This window comes from Hemitrygon akajei, chromosome 9 (genome assembly GCF_048418815.1).
Source record: "Hemitrygon akajei chromosome 9, sHemAka1.3, whole genome shotgun sequence".
In the NCBI taxonomy this organism is placed as follows: domain Eukaryota; kingdom Metazoa; phylum Chordata; class Chondrichthyes; order Myliobatiformes; family Dasyatidae; genus Hemitrygon; species Hemitrygon akajei.
This window is the reverse complement of record NC_133132.1, coordinates 71171642-71191644: the sequence shown is the minus strand read 5'-3', so window position 1 is coordinate 71191644 and position 20003 is coordinate 71171642.

Sequence of the window (20003 nt, the reverse complement as noted above, 5' to 3'; positions counted from 1 at the left end):
GGAGGAGCTGGCCAACGTGTACTGGAAGGGGACACCAGCAGGGAATGGTGTTTCTGGGGGAAATTCAGAAGGAAAGATACATCCCAAAGATGAAGAAGTATTCTAAAGGGAGGATGAGGAAACTTGGCTGATAAGGGAAGTGAAAACAGTGTAAAAGCAAAAGAGAGGGATATAATATAACAAAAATTAGTGGAAAGGTAGAGAATTGAGAAGCTTTTAAAAACCAGCAGAAGGAAAAAAAGCCATTAAGAGAAAAAGAATAAAATATGAATTTAACTAGCCAATAACATAAAAGAGGATACAAAAAGTATTTTCAGATATATGAGGAATAAAGATAGACAAGAGTGGATATTAGACCACTGGAAAATGATGCTGTAGAGTTAGTAATGGGGGACAAAGAAATAGTGAAACAACTTAAGTATTTTGCATCAGCCTTCACTGCAGGCCTAATTTCAATGGTTGGAAAGATATTGGAAACTATTATTAAGGATAAGGTTTCAGGATACTTGGAGGCATATGATAAAATAGGTCAAAGTCAGCATGGTTTTTTAAAGGGGAAATGTTGCTTGACATATCTGTTGGAATTCTTTTGAGGAAATATCAGCAGAATAGATAAAGGAGAGTCAGTGGATGTTTATTTGGATTTTCTTTTTCTTTGTAATTTGTTTTTTATTGAAGTTCATCATCAAACAAACATTTCCATAAGATGTATTTCAGACATTGTACATATATATCATATAATCATATATATCACAAATCTCCACAAAGTATTTATCTGAGGTATACACTTACAGAAAAGTGTGGAGAGAAAAAACAAGCAAAAGGAAAGAACTATGTACAAGTAGGGAGTGATCTTTTTTTTTAGCAACATATTGTTAAAAAATAAAATCAGGCCTATGAGGCATTATGTAGTTAAACCATTTTTCCCAGTATGAATCAAATTGTTCCAGCTTATGATTAACAGATGCTGTTATCTTCTCCATTTTGTAAATATCCATATTAATTTCCATCCATGCATTTAAAGTTGGGTTCTCCTGTGATAACCATTTCCTAGTAAGAGTCTTTTTACCAGCCACCAACAGTATATTCATTAAATATTTATCTCTTTTCAACCATTCTTGAGGTATATACCCAAAATATATGGTCTTACACTCTAAGGGTATTTCACATTTAAAGATGTCTTGTAGGGCATTGTGTATCCCCCTCCAATAGTCTTTGATAAGAGGGCAGTCCTAAAAAATATGATAATGATTTGCATTTTAATTTCCACAATTTCTCCAGCAAACAGGGAGGTTACTATCATAATGGGATTTCTGAGAGGGTGTAATAAAATATCTTATCAGGTTTTTCCATCCAAACTCCCTCCATTTCTGTGAACTGGTACACTTCCATTGATACTTCCATATTATTGTCCATTCTTCCTCAGATACAATTATCCCCCCTTCCTTCTCCCATTTTGTTTTAATGTATGAAGTCGAATGTGTTTTAAGATTTGACAACCCTTTATACATGCCTGAAATGATTCTACTACCATTATCTGAATTATATGCTTTTCTAAAGAGCTCTATCAAGTATGTACTTGCCTTGGTTACATTTTTAAGCGTCTTATTAACATATTGTCGCATCTGTAAATACTGATAAAAATCTTGTTTTTCTACTAAGTGTTTCTCTTTAAGCATTTCAAAACTGAACAGTGTTCCTTCTTTCATTATGTTGCAAAGAACTGTTATTCCTTTGGCTGTCCAGTCCTTAAATCTAGCATCGAATTTATTTGGTGTAAAATCTGAGTCATGTGCACACCATTTAAGAATTGCAATATCTCCCTCTAGATTATATTCTTTTATAGTAGTTTTCCATATTTTAAGAGTCAATTTCACCCATGGGTTATCAATAGTATTTATGTACCTTTGCGGGTTGTTATCAGCCAAAATTGCTTGTATGGGGATGGGAAGTACCCGCTCCTCAATGTTTTTCCATTAAGCGTCATATGATGGGTTGCACCAACATATCACAGCTCTCAACTGTGCTGCAAAATAATAATCTCTAAGAGAAGGTAGGCCCCATCCCCCCTTTTCCTTTGCTAATTGCAAAGTTTTGAGATGAACTCTAGGCCTTTTACCCTGCCAAATATACCTTGATAACATCTTGTTTCATTCATTGAATTGATTTTGATTAATCTCTATTGGTAGGGTCTGAAAGAGATATAACAGTCTGGGCAGTATATTCATTTTAATAGACTCAATCCTTGAACTGAGACTAAAAAAAGGAATCAGGTTCCATCTTGCCACATCTTCCTTAATTTTTTTAATATAAAGGCTGATAATTACATTCTGATAATTTTGCCAAATCTTTTGGCATAATGATGCCCAAGTATTTGAAAGACTCTGTGTGCCATGCCCAGGGGTATCTACTTTCAATTTCTCTTGGTGGGCTATAGTAATATGAAAGTAATTGGGTTTTATCTATGTTGATCTTGTATCCTGATAATTGACCATATTGTTCAAAGGATTGCATCAATTTAGGTAAAGAGTATGTTGGTTGCCCTAGATAGATCAAAATGTCATCCGCATAACAAGCCAATTTATGCTCTGTCCCTTTAATAGTAATTCCCCTGATATCTTCATTTTGTCTGATGTATTGAGCTAATGATTCCAAATATAACGCGAAGAGTAGCGGTGACCATGCACAACCCTGTCTCGTGCCCCTTTCTAGGGTCAGACTTTTTGATAAATATCCATTGATTTTAATCCTAGCAGTAGGATTGTCATATAGTGTCTGTATAGTTTTAATAATTGTGTCTTGAAACCAAATCTATGTAAAACTCTGTAAAGAAAATTCCAATTAACCAAATCAAATGCTTTTTCAGCATCCACGCTTATCACTATTGCTTCAATTTTATTTTTTTGTATATGATCCATGATGTGAAGTGTCCTTCGTATATTGTCTTGTGTCTGGCTTTGTCGTATAAAATCTGTCTGATCATTACGTATCAGTATGGGTAGAAACTCCTTTAATTGTTTGGTCATGATGGAGGTAAATAATCTATAATCTGCATTAAGAACAGATATTGGTCTAAATGACCCACATTGCATTTTATCCCTGCCTTCTTTTGGTATAGCTGAGATTATCGCTTCCTTCCAACTGGGTGGCATTTGTGCCTTTTTTAGAGCCCAGTCCAGTGGAGAGTAAAACAGGAATTAACCATTTTTAAATTCTTTGTACCACTCTGCCGTATACCCATCTCATCCTGGTGACTTGCTTAATTTAAGCCTACTAATTGCAGCTTTTAATTCAGCTTCAGTTATGTCAGCAATCATCCTTCTATTTTGTTCTTTGCTTAAAGTGGGTAACTCTAGAGAATTTCAGGAAGGTGTCAATTTGAGTTATGCTTACCCCTGGAACTTTGGAATATAGAGTTTTGTAAAACACTTCAAAAGCTTCTTGAATTTCACTTAGTTTATTTTTTATCATTTTCGTTCTTGGGTCCCTAATTCTATGAATTTTATTTTCTACTATCTTTTTTTTCAGTTTCCACACCAGTATTTACATAGATTTTGATCCACTTTCATAATGTTTCTGTTTCAGAAACATTAAATTTTTCCTGATTTCTTGCATAGCCAAACTATTAATTTCATTCCTAATTCTTTTAATTTCCCCTAATGTATCCTGTGCCAAATTCAATTTGTGTTTTTTCTCTAGTTCCTTCAGCCTATTTTGTAATTCCTCTAATGTTTTATTCCTTATTTTTTTCTTATATGAAGATATCGCTATAATTTTCCCTCTTAAGACCGCCTTCAGAGTATCCCATAAAATGGGAGGTGAAACCTCTCCATTATCATTAAATTCTAAGTAGAGACCAATTTTTAAAAAAAATTTGTTCCTTAAAGTAGGGATCATTGAGTAGACTTGAATTTAGTTTCCAAATAGTATTCTTTGGTTGTAGGTCAAAATCAACAGATAGATATATAGGTGCATGGTCATTTACATCTATTGTCCCAATTCCACAGGTGTTTATTTTGTCTATGTCTTTTCCAAATGTTATGAAATAGTCTATTCTTGTATATACAGAATGGGGAGCAGAATAATGAGTGTAGACCCTTCTGTCGGGAAAAGGTCCCTCCATATATCAATTAAACCAACATCCTCAAAAAGTGTATTAACTTCCTTATGTAAAGATTTTGTTTCATAGGTTTTTCTATTGGAAGAGTCTAAGTTTGGTTGTAATTGTAAATTTAAGTCTCCCCCACATATCAGGAGGCCTTCTGTTTCTGTTACCATAATATCAGCAATTTTCTGAAAGAAACCAATATCACTTCCCGGGGGTGCGTATATATTCAATAGAGTAACTGAATTTCCATCTATATTTCCCCTTACCAGAATATATCTGCCCTCTTTATCTCCCATTTCAAATACTTTTTCAAAATTTAGCTTACTTGAGATAAGAATAGCAACTCCTCTCCTATGTTCTGATTTATATGAGGAGAAAAACAAATTAGTGAAGCCCATTCTCTTTAGTTTTTTATGCTCATTATCACTTAAATGAGTTTCCTGTAAATATACTACATGGGCTTGTTTTTTTTTTCATTTGGGATAAAATTCTATTACGTTTGATTGGATTTAATAGCCCATTGACATTAAAAGAAATGAATTTTACTTTGTCCTTAGCCATCTGTATTTATCTGTCAATGTATCATTGAAGTTAGAATAAAACTTAATTGATCTACTCCCTGAACAAATAAGAACCAAGAAACGCAAATAATAAAACAAATGGCAACGAATGTGTGATTCCAAAGCTGAGGTCTCTGGTAGATGACTCTACGTTGAGCTAGAGGAAATGTCTAGCTGTGAGGGATAACCCCTCCTACTTGTGAGTTGAGGGCCCCCATTGCTGTATTCATAAAAGTCAGTGAACAAATCCATTACACAGAAAAGATTTCCCTGTGTACTCCTCATATATATAAATATACATATACACACACATATATTACATACATACACATAAATGCACACATATATATATATTCTCATTTTGGTGGGGAAAAAGGAGTAAGTGAGCGAATAAAGAATAACAACTAAGTAATATAAAATCCACATTATAATAAGTATTTCTCGAGATAGGTATATCACCATCTACTTTTGCTTCCGTTTAGCTTCTCAACATTTTTAAAGTTAGCCAAACCTTATGGCTCTTCTGAAGGTGGTGAGGACTGTCTTTGGGAAACTCCCGGACTCTTCCTGATATATTTCTCTCAGCCTCCTCCTGTCTCCTGCCTTCTCAATTCTCGCACTATTTCCCAAGCGGAGCGGGATAATTCCTCTGCCAGGCTTTCTCTCGGTTTGGTCACACTGACAGGCAACCCTCTGGCCTTCATGTCTGTAGTCGCCTCTTCCAGTGTCTGGTACAACTGCATCCCGTCATCATAAAACACTCGAAGTTTAGCAGGGTACAGAGTGTGAAATCTAATCTTTTTTTGCTTTAGTACTCGCTTTACTTCAGAGTATTCTTTATGTTTCTGCAGGACCGTGGGGGGGGATAATCTTGGTCGAAATATATTACTTTATCGTCTAAAAATACTCTCTTCTTACCCCAGGCCCTTCATAGAATCTCTGCCTTGGTGCTGTACCGAAGGAATTTAATTATTATTGAACGTGGCTTATCTTGGGTAGACTTTGGGACTAACGCGCGATGCGTTCTCTCGATTTCTAGCTCCATAGTTGAGGGAAGCTCCAGCGCGTCCCGCAGCAACTTTCCGACAAACTCCGTCATAGACAAGCCCTCCACTCCTTCGGGAACGTTGTAGATTCTGATATTTTCTGCCGTGATCTTCCCTCCAGGTCAAGCAGTTTACCTTCTTGGTGATTTAATATTTTTATCGTCTTACTCAGTATTCGTTCAATGTTTTGAACACGATCTTTTACCTTCTCAATTCAAGTCTCTGCCACCACTATTTTTTGATTGACGTTGGCGAGCTCTGACTTAATATCGTGCTGCGTTAAAGCTGCTGCTTTATTTCTTTCTGGAACTCCCTTATCTCTTTCAGGATTTCTATCATATTCGCCGCTTTCCCTGAACGAGGCCCAGCATCCGCCTCCTAGCACGCAGTTGGGTAGGACAGCCGCTCGCTGCACTCCTCTCAGCCGCAGGCTCCGCAGTGTCACTTTTTTTATTTCCATTCTTTTTCCCCATTCTTGCCCCTCTTTTCAGTTCAAATATTTTTTGAAAATACTATATTTGATGGGTTAACGGGGCTTAATACGCATTTTTCCGGAGGAGCTAGTGACTTAAGCTGCCGTTCTCGATGATGACATCACCGGAAAACATTTATTTGGATTTTCAAAGTACTTTGGCAAGTTGCCGCATCTGAGGGTACTTAACAAAATAATAGCCCATGGTATTGCAGAAAAGATACCAGAATGAATAGAAGATTGGCTGGCTGACTGGCAGGAGGTGAAGAGTTGGAATAAAGAGGGCCTTTTCTGGTTGGCTGCTGGTGATTGTTAGTGTTCCACAGGGGTCAGTGTTGGGACCACTTCATTAATATTATATGCAAACAATTTTGATGACAGAATTGATGGCTTTGTGGCCAAGTTTGTGGACAATACAACGATATGTGGAGGGGGGAAGCAGGGAGTCTGCAGAAGGACATGGACAGACTGGGAGAATGTTCAAATTTTAAAAGTTCAAAGCTATTTTATTATCGAAGCACATACATACATATGTGGCACATACATGTCACCATATACAACCCTGAGATTTATTTTCTTGTGGGCATACACAGTGAATCAAAGAAACACAATAGTATCATTGAAAGATCACGCCCAACAAAACAGACAACCCCAATGGCAAAAAAACAACAAACTGTGCAAACACAGAAGAAAAAAATGCATAAATTTTGAGAACATTGAGATGAAGAGTTCTTAAAAGTGAGCCCATAGGTTGTGGAAACAGTTCAGTGAAGGGGTAAGTGAAGTTGAGTAAAGAGTTCCCGAGTTCAAGAGCCTGATGGTTGAAGGTTAATAACTTCCTGAATCTGTTGGTGTAAATCCGGACACTCCTGCACATTTCTTCATTGCCAAATGGGTAAAAAAGTGGAAATGGAATATCCTGCAGGGAACTGCATGGTCATGTGCTTGGTGGAAGAATTAAAGGTGAATTAAATTTTCTGAACTGTGAGAAAATTCTAAAGTCAGAGGTGAAAAAGGGATTTGGGAATCCTTGTGCAGGATTATCCAAAGGTTAACTTGTTCATTGGGGCGGTGGTAAGGAAGACAAATGCAATATTAACATTTATTTTCAGAGATCTAGAATACAAGAGCAAGGATGTAATGTTGAGGCTTTATAAGGCCCTGGTGAGGCCTCACTTGGAGTATGCTGAGCAGTTTTGGACCTCATATCTAAGAAAAGATGTGCTGGCATTGGAAAGGACTAGAGGAGGTTCATGAGAATGATTCCAAGAACTAACATTCGAGGAGCATTTCATGGCTCTGGAGCTGTACTCACTGGAGTTTAGAAGAATGAGAGGGATCTCATTGAAACCTATAGAATATTGAAAGACCTGACAGAGTTGATGTGGAGAAGATGTGTCCTATAGTCAGGGAGTGTAGGGTCAGAGATCACCGACTCAGAATAGAGGAATGACAATTTAGAACAGAGATGAGGAGGAATTTCTTTAGCCAGAGGATGGCGACTGTGTGGATTTCATTGGTATGGACGGCAGTGGAGGCCGTCATTGGGTATAGTTAAAGCAGAGGCTGATAGGTTCTTGATTGGTTGGGGCATCATAAGTTACAGGAAGGCAGGAGGAAGGAGCTGAATGGGATAATTAATCAGCTATGATGGAATGGCAGAGCAGAGTTGATGGACCAAATGGCCTAATCCTACTCCTATGTCTTATGGTCTTTTAACATCCAATTCTTCCTCTTGCATCTTCCCTGGTTTACCTGGCGACCTCTGCGTTTATTACATTAACCTGTAGTTGTTTCTGTAAGCACGATACTCTCTGTGAACCAGATAAAGCCAATTAAATTCATTTATCATTGAGTCCAATTTTACTTGCACTTTTCCACCGGACAGTGAGGACAGATGCCAGTGCTAAACACCAATCACTTCAGCTACAGAGAGGCTGTGAGTAGATTTATGAGACACTTACAAGTATTATGAGGATTTAGTAAAAACTATGGTGGTATCAGCACTTTGGAAACACAATTGTGGTGTATATATTGAAAAAGAATGATTGGACAGAGGCAGTGTAGATTTATTAATCTTCTTTTGACTGCAATAAAAAGGATTGAAATAGGATGTTAATGCTGAAGTGTTTCTGTACAACAGCAACACTAATCAACACTCATGAAGGCTTTGCAAAGGGAAAATTCTCGTTTGATTGGCCCACCAATTTCTAAAGAGCTGTGACAGTTTGATCAGACAATGTGAACATCTGGAAGCAAGAACCAGCTACTGTGGGAGAGAAACATTGATATTGCAGGCAAAGGGTTCTTCATCAGAACCGGGGCAGCGAGGAGGTGCACTGAGGGAGAACGGTGGAGGACACAAAGGGAATGGCTGTGACAGGGTACAGTCCAAAGTTAGAGACAGAAGTCAGGGAAAAAAAACTATCAATCAAGAGATAAAAGTTAAACAGTAAGTACTGTAGCCAGAATTTTTGTTGAATTCAATATTAAGTCCCAAAATGTGCTGATAGTAAAATTAATTCTTTGGCGGAAAAGCAATTCTCTGGCCAGATGGAGTAGTGTAAGAATCTGAGGTCAGATAGGAAGTGGGTTGGGAAACTAAAAACATGGCATGGCATTCATTGCCTCTATTTTGCTATTTCCCACTCACTCCAAGCGACCTCGCTCTGATCTTGTGGCACTTTGTTCACTGGGGATCAATCCTGATACAGTCAAACCTGTGGATGAGTTTCCAGTTTCCCGCTTCGATCCAGGTCACGTTCACCTTTAACAACTCATTCCTCTATATACTCCGGAATGCTCCAAAGGCCCTCACTCCTCCCTCAGATAGGTTTATCAAGCCCCCTTTTATCACCATTCTGCTCTCCTCGACCTTGTTACATTGAACAACTTCACCACCAACTCAACTAACTTCTCCAAGTTAAAGGTATAACTATAAAAACATATATTGGCACAGGCTATATTTGGAACAGTCCTTGTTTCAGACAATTTCAGGATCCCTCTCTCAACATTAGTTACTTTTTGGTGCTGTTTGCACTCACACAGAATTTGAAAATGTTATCATTTTGCTGCAAGTTTCTACACTATTTTCATATTCATGTGGTTATTTTCTTTTGTGCCATCTCCATCTCCATTTCAGTGGGCAGGTTAGTAACCATTATAATTCCACTGACTTCCAAAGCTGTTCAACTACATCTCCTCACACTCTGATGCTTCTGAGGTCTCTATTCCATTCTTCAAGTTTCCCCATCATACCATCTCTGACAATGAGTCTTCCCACACTTTTGAGATATTGTCGTCTTTCACCTTAATTATTGTTGACATGGTCCTCAGCTGTATCTCCTCTACATCCTGCAGGCCTGCTCATCATCTCGCTCTTCCCTGATGGAATAAAGATAGGGTTCCCCCTTTCTTCATCACCCACCCACTAGCTCCACATACAACTAATCATCCTCCAATTCTGCACCATCCACAAGTGAATCTTGAGCCCCTGAATGTGAAGATTGGTGGGGTTGCAACACCAGATGCATCATTCTCTCCCATCCTGTTTTGGCATTCCAAAGAGACTATTTTCCCACAGCTCCCTGGTTTGCTCTTCCACCTCCTCCAATCACTCACCTCCTCGCAGCACTTTCCTACGCAACCACAGGAGAAACAACACTTTTCTTTTTGCTTCCTCCCTTTCCACCAGCCGCAGACCAGAAAGACCTCTCTGGTGAAACAATGGTTCACTTGTGTTTCTAATCTAATGTATTCCATTTGGTTCTCACAATATGGTCTCTACAGAACACAGATTGGATGACATTTCTATGCAATTCACAAAGGTGACCATGAGTTCTGAGTTGCTTATCACTTTAATTCTCCATCCCATTCTCTTTTTGACCTCTCTGTTGTTGGCCTCCAGTGATGCCTGAGGTAAGCTCGAGAAATGACCTGGATATGTTGCAATATTTGGGAATAAATATTGAATCTAACACCATTTTCCCTTCACACCACAGATTTGGCTGTACTTTCCTGTTTTAAATTATTTCCATTTATTTTGCTTCTGCCTCCAACAGTTGGTTTATTAAATAATTATTTTTAACATGTTATAATGAGCATCCCCTCAGTTCTCTCCACTTAATCACTTCTCTGCAACATATAATGCATGATTTTCCCACTTTGAGTTCTGATAAAGGGTCATGTTAATTTATGCTGTCTGACCAGCTTCCCGTGTCATTCCCTTCCATCCACCAGCCTCCAGACTCAACAGACCATCCTCCAGTTCTGCATCCTCCATAACTGAAGAATGTGGAGACACGGTTGTTCTAACACCAGATACACCTAGCTCTCCTATCCTTTTTCAATATTTCAGGGCGACTATTTCCTCTATATCTTGCTGGTTTGCTCTTCCATCTCCAAACAAAGCTGAGTGTTTCCTCAACTTTCTGGTTCTGTTCTTGATTTCTAGCATCAGAAGATAATCCAGTTTGTCCATCTGGGGAAGAATGTCAGAGGAAGTTCAGGGCCGAAACTCACCCCACCTCACCCGTAGTCTGGTCTCTGGCTAGACCACATTTTTGTACTCCAGAATGGAGAAGATCAAAGAGAGCACCCTCGACCATCAAGGACATCTATTATACTTCATTTGGAGTCTAATGAGATTTGGTATGTACCAAAGACTGTAGTAAATTTATTCAGATGTACAGTGGGGAGCACTATTACTGGTTACATCACAGCCTGGTATGGTGTTTCTAATAGAAATTGCAGAGGGCTGTAAACTTAGCCAGCTCCATCATGGGCATTAATCTCCCCACCATCAAGGACAACTTCAAAGGCAGTGCCTTAACAAAGCAGCACCCATCATTAAGGACTTTCACCATCCGGGACATGCCCTCTTCTCATCAGATTTACTTAAGGGAAGAGGTACAGGAGCCTGAGGACAAACGCTGAACATTTTAGGAATAGCTTCTTCCCCTCTGCCATCAGATTCCTAAATGACCATGATGCCATGAACACTGCCTCACCATTTTGCTCTTTTTACACTATTGATTTATTTTTTATATTTTCTTATTGGTATTAATAGTAACTTTTATGTATTGCACTGTACTACTGCCACAGAACAACAAATTTCATAATGTTTGTCAGTGATAATAAATCTGATTCTGATCTACCCACCCACACTTTGGTAAGTCAGTCCACCAGGCTGTGCACCTTTACCCTGAGTAGGAGCAGAAACTGAAGTGGAGGATCCGGTACAGAAGGTCCTACAGTGCTGGTCTGAGGAAACCGAGAAGCTTCTACATGATTGCTTTGAGTCAATGCACTGGCCCATATTCAGGGATTTAACGGACAGCCTAAATGAGTTTGTCACCACCATCACAGACCTCATCAGCAAGTGTTAGAAGGCTGTGTACCAAAGAGGTCAATCTGAGTATCTCCCAACTGGAAACCATGGGCAACCTGAGAGATCCACTCCCTACTGAAATCCAGATCGGCGGTGTTCTAATCAGATGACCCTTACCTGTACAGGAGGTCAAGGCGTGACCTTCATAAACCCACCTGGGGTGCAAAGATACCAGTCCAAAAGTGAGTCCCTGACCGACAGGGCCTGCTCTCTATAATAGGCTACAAAATGTAGCATTGTTGACAACATGCATCCCTCCCCTATGAGCTCAATGCATGCTATGCAGGCTTTGAACAGAAGGGGAACGACTGCAACTTCCCTGACAGCATCCAATTCAATGTACCCTCAGTCATCACTGGGGACATCAGACCAGCCTTCAGGTGAGTGAAGCTGTGGAAAGCCTTCATCCCAGATGGTGTTTCTGGCTGCATCTCACATCCTGCATGGATCACCTGGCAGGTGTATTTGTAGATTTTTAACCTCTGCCTTCAGCAATCTGAGGTTCCCAGCTGCTTTGAGAGGACCACAGTCATCCTGATGCCAAATAAAACTAAGGTAACGTGCCTCAATGATTATCATAGAGGGTCTCCAACATCTACTATCATGGAGTGGTTCGAGAGGCTAATCATGGCACACGTCATCTCCAGACAACTTTGACTCTCTGCAATTGCAAACTATGGAAACAAGTCTACAGTGGACCCCTTGGCTCTACACTCCTCCTTGGAGCATCTGGATAACAAAGATGTCCACATCAGAGTCCTATTTACTGACTACAGCTGCACCTCAATGTCATAATTTGAAACACCGCTCCAACTCTTAGACCTGGGATCAACATCTCCCATTGCAATTGGATCCTTGACATCCTGACCAACAGATAGCAATCAGTAAGGATTGGCAGCAACACCCCTGGTATTATTATTCTCAACACTGGTGGTCTGCAAGTCCTCAGCATCTTATTCTACTCCCTGTAGATAACTGTGTGACCAAATTCTGCACCAACTCCATCTACAGTTTTACAGATGATACCACTGTAGTGGGCCAGACCTCCAATAACAATGAGGCGGAGTACAGGGAGGGCAATAAGAGCCAAAGACATGGTGTCATGACAACAACCTTTCCTTTGATGTCAGCAAGACACAAGTGTGGGTCATTGATTTCAGAAAGCAAGAAGAAGCACATACCTCTGTATGTATCAATGGTTCTGAGGTGAGACGGCTGAGAGCTTCAAGCTTGTAGGCGTGAACATCACCAATAGCTTATACTTGTCCAACCAGGTACAGACTATGGCTAAGAAACTTAACCAGTAACTCTACTTCCTTTGAATGCCGAGAAAATTTGACATGTCCTTGTTGACCTTCACCAGTTTAGGTATACCAATGGAAGCATCTTTTCAGGTTCCATTGCAGCTTGTTATGGCAACTGATACATAGGTGTTGCAGTTGAGTAAAGGTAACTATGGAGAAAAGAGCTCACCAAAGTTGATTGGAAGGTGTCCCTACAGGAATGATGGCAGAGTAGCAATGGCAGGAGTTTATAGGAACAAATCTGAAAACATGGATCATTTGCCCAAAGAAGAAACAGCATTTTAAATGGAAGATCTGTGGCTAACAAGGGAAGTCCAAGTCACAGAAGCAAATGAAAGGGCATACAATATTGCAAAAACTAGCAGAAACTTGAGGATTTGGAGGCTTTTAAAAACCAACAGAAGGCAACTAAAAAAGCAACAAGGGGACAAAAAGTGAGAAGTAAGCTAGCTAACATTATAAAATAGGATACCAAAAGTATTTTTTTAATGTATAAGGAGTAAAAGGGAGGCGAGAGTGGATATTGGATCACAGGAAAATGATGCTGGAGAGGTAGTACGGGGAACAAAGAAATGGATAATGAACTTGATAAGTATTTTACATCAGTATTCAGCAGCAGACAAGATATTTGAGAGAGTCAAAAGCAGAAGTGAGTACAGTTGCTATTACTAAGGAGAAACTGCTTGGGATGCTGAAAGGTCTGAAGATGGATAAGTCACTGGTACCAGATGGTTTATCAGGTGTGGCAAACCTTTTTGAAAGCATCAGTCCAAATTGGCGCCAACCTTCTTAAAAACACATTCTCTTGCGTACCATGGTAATATTGAGCAGAGATGATCTTAGACTAATGAACTAATAACAATAATTATGGACTTTTAAAGTAAAAATGCTGAGTCCCCTTGCTTATTTACATGTATTCATTGTTTTACTATTAATAGAAGTACTTATAAACAGAGACGGATTGAAATAAGTGAAACATTTTAGCAAATCTGTTCAAAATTATTAATATTAAAAAGACCATTGAAAATAACATCACTTCAAAATAACATTGTTATTATAAACATTTACCATCCAAATAGTGATGTGTTTACCAGGTCCATGAGGATTTCAAAATTGATCATTCAACATAACATGTTCTCACAACCATCTGGCTGGAACTAAGCTGGTGTGAGACATTTCCCAAAAAAATGTCTTACTGCTGTTAGGTTGTAAAAAAATTAATTGCGGCTTCATTTGGCAGTAAAGATAATTACTACATATCTTTTTATTAAGGGTGGGATTTTAAGAATTGAGGGGCAGCACTGCATGAGACATGCCAACAAAATTTTTGTGTGTACCATCTTGGACACACGTGCCATAGCTTCACCACCCCTGGATTACCCAGTGTTCTGAAAGAGGTGGCTGAAGAAGATGTGGAGGCATTGGTAGTGATCTTTCAAGAATCACTAGAGTCAGGAAGGTTTCCAGGTAACTGGAAAATCACAAATGTCACTCCACTCTTTTAGAAGAGAGTGAGACAAAAGACAAAGTATGGTTGGAACCTGACTTCAGTGGCTTGGAAGATGTTGGGGTCCATTGTTAAGGCTGAGGTTTCAGATTGTTGGGGTCCATTAATAAGGCTGAGGTTTCAGATTGTTGGGGTCCATTATTAAGGCTGAGGTTTCAGATTGTTGGGGTCCATTATTAAGGCTGAGGTTTCAGATTGTTGGGGTCCATTGTTAAGGCTGAAGTTTCAGATTGTTGGGGGCCATTGTTAAGGCTGAGGTTTCAGATTGTTGGGGTCCATTATTAAGGCTGAGGTTTCAGATTACTTGGAAGCACATGATAAAAACAGGTGAAAAAAAGCAGAGTTCCCTTAAGGGGAGATCTTGCTTGACAAATCTGTTGGAATTCTTTGAGGAAATAAAAAGCAGGATAGAAAAAGGAAAGTCAGTGGATTTTCTTACTTCGATTTTTAGAGGCCTTTGACAAGGTGCTGCACATGATGCCTCTATACAAGATAGGATAGGAAAGGTACTACCATAGGCAGAAGATTGGCTGGCAGAAGGCAAAGACTGGGAGTACTGTAAAGGAGGCCTTTCTGGTTGGCTGTCAGTGGCTAGTGGTGTTCTGCAGGGGTCAGTGTTGGATCTACTACTTTTCATGGTATATATTAATGATCCAGAAGATAGAATTGATGACTTTATGGCCAGGTTTATGTAGGATACAGAGACAGGTGGAGAGGCAGGTAATGATCTAGATGATGGAATTGATGACTTTGTGGCCAGGTTTATGAAGGATACAGAGACAGGTGGAGAGGCAGGTGATGATCTAGATGATGGAATTGATGACTTTGTGGCCAGGTTTATGAAGGATACAGAGACAGGTGGAGAGGCAGGTGATGATCTAGATGATGGAATTGATGACTTTGTGGCCAGGTTTATGTAGGATGGAGAGGCAGTAGTGCTGAGGAAGCAGGGTCTTGAGCAGAATGGAAGAATGGGATTACAAGCGGCAGATGAAATACAAGATTGGGAAATGTATAGTCATGCACTTCGGTAGAAGAAATAAAGCCACAGACTAATTTCTGAATGAGTGGTGAATTCAGAAATTGGAGGTGCAAAGGGAATTGGGAGAGTCCTATTGCGGGGATCCTTATAGGTTAACTTTCAGGTTGAGCCAGTAGTAAGGAAGGCAATTGCAATGCTAGCAACCATTTCAAGAGGACCAGAATACAAAAGCAAGGATGTAATGCTGAGGTTTTATAAAGGGCTGGTCAGACCTCTTTTTGACTATTGTGAACGTTGGATGCTATATCTAAGGAAAGATGTACTAGTGTTGGAGAGGGTACAGAGAAGGCTTGTGACAATTATCCTGGGGATGAGAGGGTTAATTTATGAGGTGTGTCTGATGGCTTGTACTCACTGGAGTTTAAAAGAATGTGGGGGTATTTCACTGAAGGCTCCCAAATATTGAATGGCTCAGATGGAAAAATTGTTTCCAACATCAGGAGAGTCTAAGACCAGAGGACACAACCTCAGAATAAAGAGAAGTTCCTTTAGAACAGGGGTGACGGGTAATCTCTTTAGCGAGAGGGTGGTGAATCTGTGGAATTCATTGCCACAGACAACCATGGAGGCTGTCATTGGGTAGATTGAAAACAGAGGAGGATCGGTTCTTGATCAGTATGGGTGTCAAAGGTTACAGGAAGAAGGCAAGAGAATAGGATTGCGAGGAAATACGTTAGCCATGATCAAATGACAGAGCAGACTCAATGGGCTAAATGGCCTACTTCTGCTCTATGTCTTACAGTGTTATGGAGGCCACATCAGGAGCACCAAATGCAGTAGACCAGTGAACCTGGAATGACTGCTTTCTGTCCCTGGATGGTGGTGAGGAAGTAGGTGTGAGTCCACTGTGAGGGCGGGGAAAGAGTCTGAGGTAAGGGAGGAATGTGTTTGGAAGCATGGGCAGAACAGGGAGTCACAGAGGGAGTGGTCCTTGCAGGAGGCAGAAAGAGGTGGGGAAATGAGGTTGGTGGTGGGACTTCATTACAGCTGGCAGAAAGGACAAAGGAGAGCTCATAAGGTGAAAGGTAAGGACCAGAGGATCTCTGTCTCTGATCTGACTGGGTATCACTGCAGATCAGAATCCGATAAGTAAAGGAGAGGAGAATGGGGTAAGTATCAGTGTCGAAACCTGGGATTGGACCAGGAACCTTTAGACTTTTTGCCTAATGCTCTACAGCTGAGCTATTTCAGCTACCACTATAATAATTCCCGATTATTTAAATCTGGGTTCTGCCAAATGTCCTGATTGATATATTCTGGGAATTCAGTTAAGAACTCTGTCTGTGTTTGTAAAGTTTCTCCTTCCTGATCTTGGGATTGTAATTTATTTTGGACACAGACCTGAGACTGCCAGTGTTCTCTGGATATTCCACGTAATCCAATGTTCTCATGTGATTGGTCTAGGGGCAACAAAGAGTCAAATTCTTTCATTGTTCGTACATAGTCCGAGCAAGAAAACGGAAGCATTTCAAGGTAACTACAGAATGCCATGGTACCCAGGGGCATCGAGTTAGAATCAAAATCTCTGTGTTGCAAATTACCTGGAGATTTAACATTGATATATTTTCTATAAGGTGAATTTGTTAAACATTTGTTTTGCAACAGCAAGGGACAGGGATGGTCTGAGATGTCTATGAATTCACCTTTGTCAATATCTGGTTGCTCAATTATTTGAGGATAAAATACAAGACACTCCTGCTTTTTATTATTCCACGTTGTCAGGACTGCGGGGTAGTGAGGCCTGGGGGCAACGATGCACCTGTATTTAAAGTACAGATAAATTGAAAGTGCAACCACGACGATGATCCCACCTGCCGAGCAGATAATCACTGATTGAATGGTTCTAATTCTTGGCTCTGTGGATTAATAGACAGATAAAGCAAGCGTGTTAATACAGTTTAAATATTATAGGAGTGTATTTATGCGAATAGCAAACATTGTGGTGCTCACCTGCCAGAGTCACACACTGCTCCCTGCTTAGGTCACCAATGTTATCATTGGACAAAACCTTTGTTTGAACAGAAACGCAGTAGGTTGTTCCAGGACTTAGATGCTGGATTTCAAAGGTGTTGTTGTTTGTGATGTAAGTCCTCTGATACTCTACATTGACCTGGTAGTTTCGGAATGAGCGATAAAGCTTCAATCAGTTGTGCATGATTTGATAGGAACAGAGAATAAACCACAACAAAAGGCTCTCACCTGACCCTGGGCTTTGACAGACAAGATTATATTATATTTTACTTCAAGATACGTGTCTTTCACTGACAGGCTTCCATTGACTGCTATGCGAGGAGCAATCAATTTAACCAAAAGAGATTTTTCTGAGGAGATCACTTCAACCTCTGGAGGCCCGATAACAGCTAGGTGAAAAACGAACATTGTTTGTACGGCTGGGTTAGTCAATGTGAATACTACAAGCTAAAGAAGAAATATTGGTATTTAAATAACTATCAATTAATATTCAGCTTTATCAAGTAATCAGATTGTCAATACAGTATGCAGGTGTACCATAATACAAAATTATTTATTTGATCTTAATCACATACATAAAGATTCTACCAGGGAATCTGAGCCAATTCAACACAACACACTAAAAGTTAGTTTAAGGACAATAAGACCAGACAGGTGATGGTCTCAGTAACTATGCAACATCTGACACAATGTTAACCTATTAGTGACAGGAATGTAAAATAGTCCGGCATCTGAAGATACCTTTCCTTAAGGTTTCTAATTTTCTATTTTAAACTTCTGAAAAGCAGCATAATATTGGTACAAATTATTAAACTAGTGGTTGACAGAATGATTATGAAATGCAAGATGTCTCTATAAATTCTTTGTCCAGTTCTCTGGACTCCCCAAAGATAGATTGATGGAAACTGAGCAGGCAATTGAACGATATCTTTAATGAATGAGTCATGTTAAGGTAAATATTAAAATCCTCAGAAGTAAGATCCTTGCTTGTGCACAATGGGCAGTGTTACGCCTGTGCCCCAACTCTGAGGGGCCGAAGGGTACAAAGTAGCCCCTCCCTTTTGAGAATCGCAAGATCGCTATTAATTCAGGTCAGGAGACCCAGAAAATGAGAGAAAGGCACGCAGAATCCACAAGGGGTTTGGAATGTCCTGGCCCCTCAGCAAGACAAAGCCACGGATACTGGCCATTGTCTCTTGGAGATGGAATTGTGTATTGAGTTCTGTTCTATTCATTGAAACCCTCAGGGGATGACCAGAGTGGGCTGGTTGAGGGATTGCATCATCCCAACCTGATTGACATCTGAGACCCCGTGAGTAAGGATAAATGAGGGTCTGGGGAACGACCCCTTTAGACGCACCAGGAGAAACGCTAGAAATCCCATGACAGCATTTAATAGCGACAGCCGGTGGGGCCCGCGTGCGTCCTTTCCCGTTGCCTGGGATTGGCGGGACTGACCATGGAAGAATGGCTTAGCTAAAAGGAAAAGGACAGCAACAACATTTCGAAGGATCGACATCATAAAAAGGAAAACGGGCAAGTTCTAAAAATCCGTCTCTCTCTCCAACGAAAAGCTGCTGTCTGAATGACCTGAAGTGACTTTTATATTTCCATCGGACAGTACGTTATCCCCTAGACAATGATAGAGCTATTTCTTATTGATTATTATTATACCCACGCTTTTAGATTTAGTATTGACGACGTACATTATCTGTATGTTTGCATTGATATTATTTTTGTGTATTTTTATCAATAAATACTGTTAAAAATAGTACCAGCAGACTTCAACGGACCTCTCTATCTTTGCTGGTAAGTGACCCAGTTATGGGGTACGTAACAACTTGGGGTTCTCGTCTCGGGATTTGATACCAAATTGGGGGGCCAGTGAATCGGGCTTGTAAGTCCAAACTTGGATCTGGTTACGCGGGTAGCCAGACAGGAAACCAGCAAAGATGGACGTGGATGAATTTATAGAAAACCCAACTCTGGAGGCGCTAGAGGCGGCCACCAAGTCAGAATTAATAAATATTGCGAAAGGACTAAGCCTCGCAGAGGTGAGGTTGTCGATGAAAAAGCGGGAGGTGCGGAGGGCCATAACTCAGTATTATATTGGGAAGAATGTGTTTTCAGCTGAGGTATTGGAAAATATCCCTGAAAAGGTACCAGCCAGTGGGACGGCTCAGTTAGAGTTGGAGAAATTGAGGCTGGACGCGGAACAGAGGAAGAGGGAGCATGAGTTCCAGCTAAAGCAGCTGGAAGCAGCTGAGAAAGAAAAGGAAAGAGCTGAGAAGCAGAGGGAGGCAGAGAAACAGAGGCAACATGACTTGGACATGGAGAAGTTAAGGCAAGAGCGAAGAGCTCAAGGGTCAGACCGAGAGGAGCGGTTTAATGTTAGTAGGGAGTTTAGGTTAGTACCTCCGTTCGAGGAGACGGATGTTGATAGTTATTTCTTGCATTTTGAAAAGGTGGCAGTGAATCAGAAGTGGCCCAAAGAGCAGTGGGTGGCGTTGTTACAAAGTGTGTTAAAAGGGAAGGCACAACGGGCATATGCGGCGTTGTCCGTGGAGGAGGAAGAGGCGGAGAATTATGAAAAAGTAAAGGAGG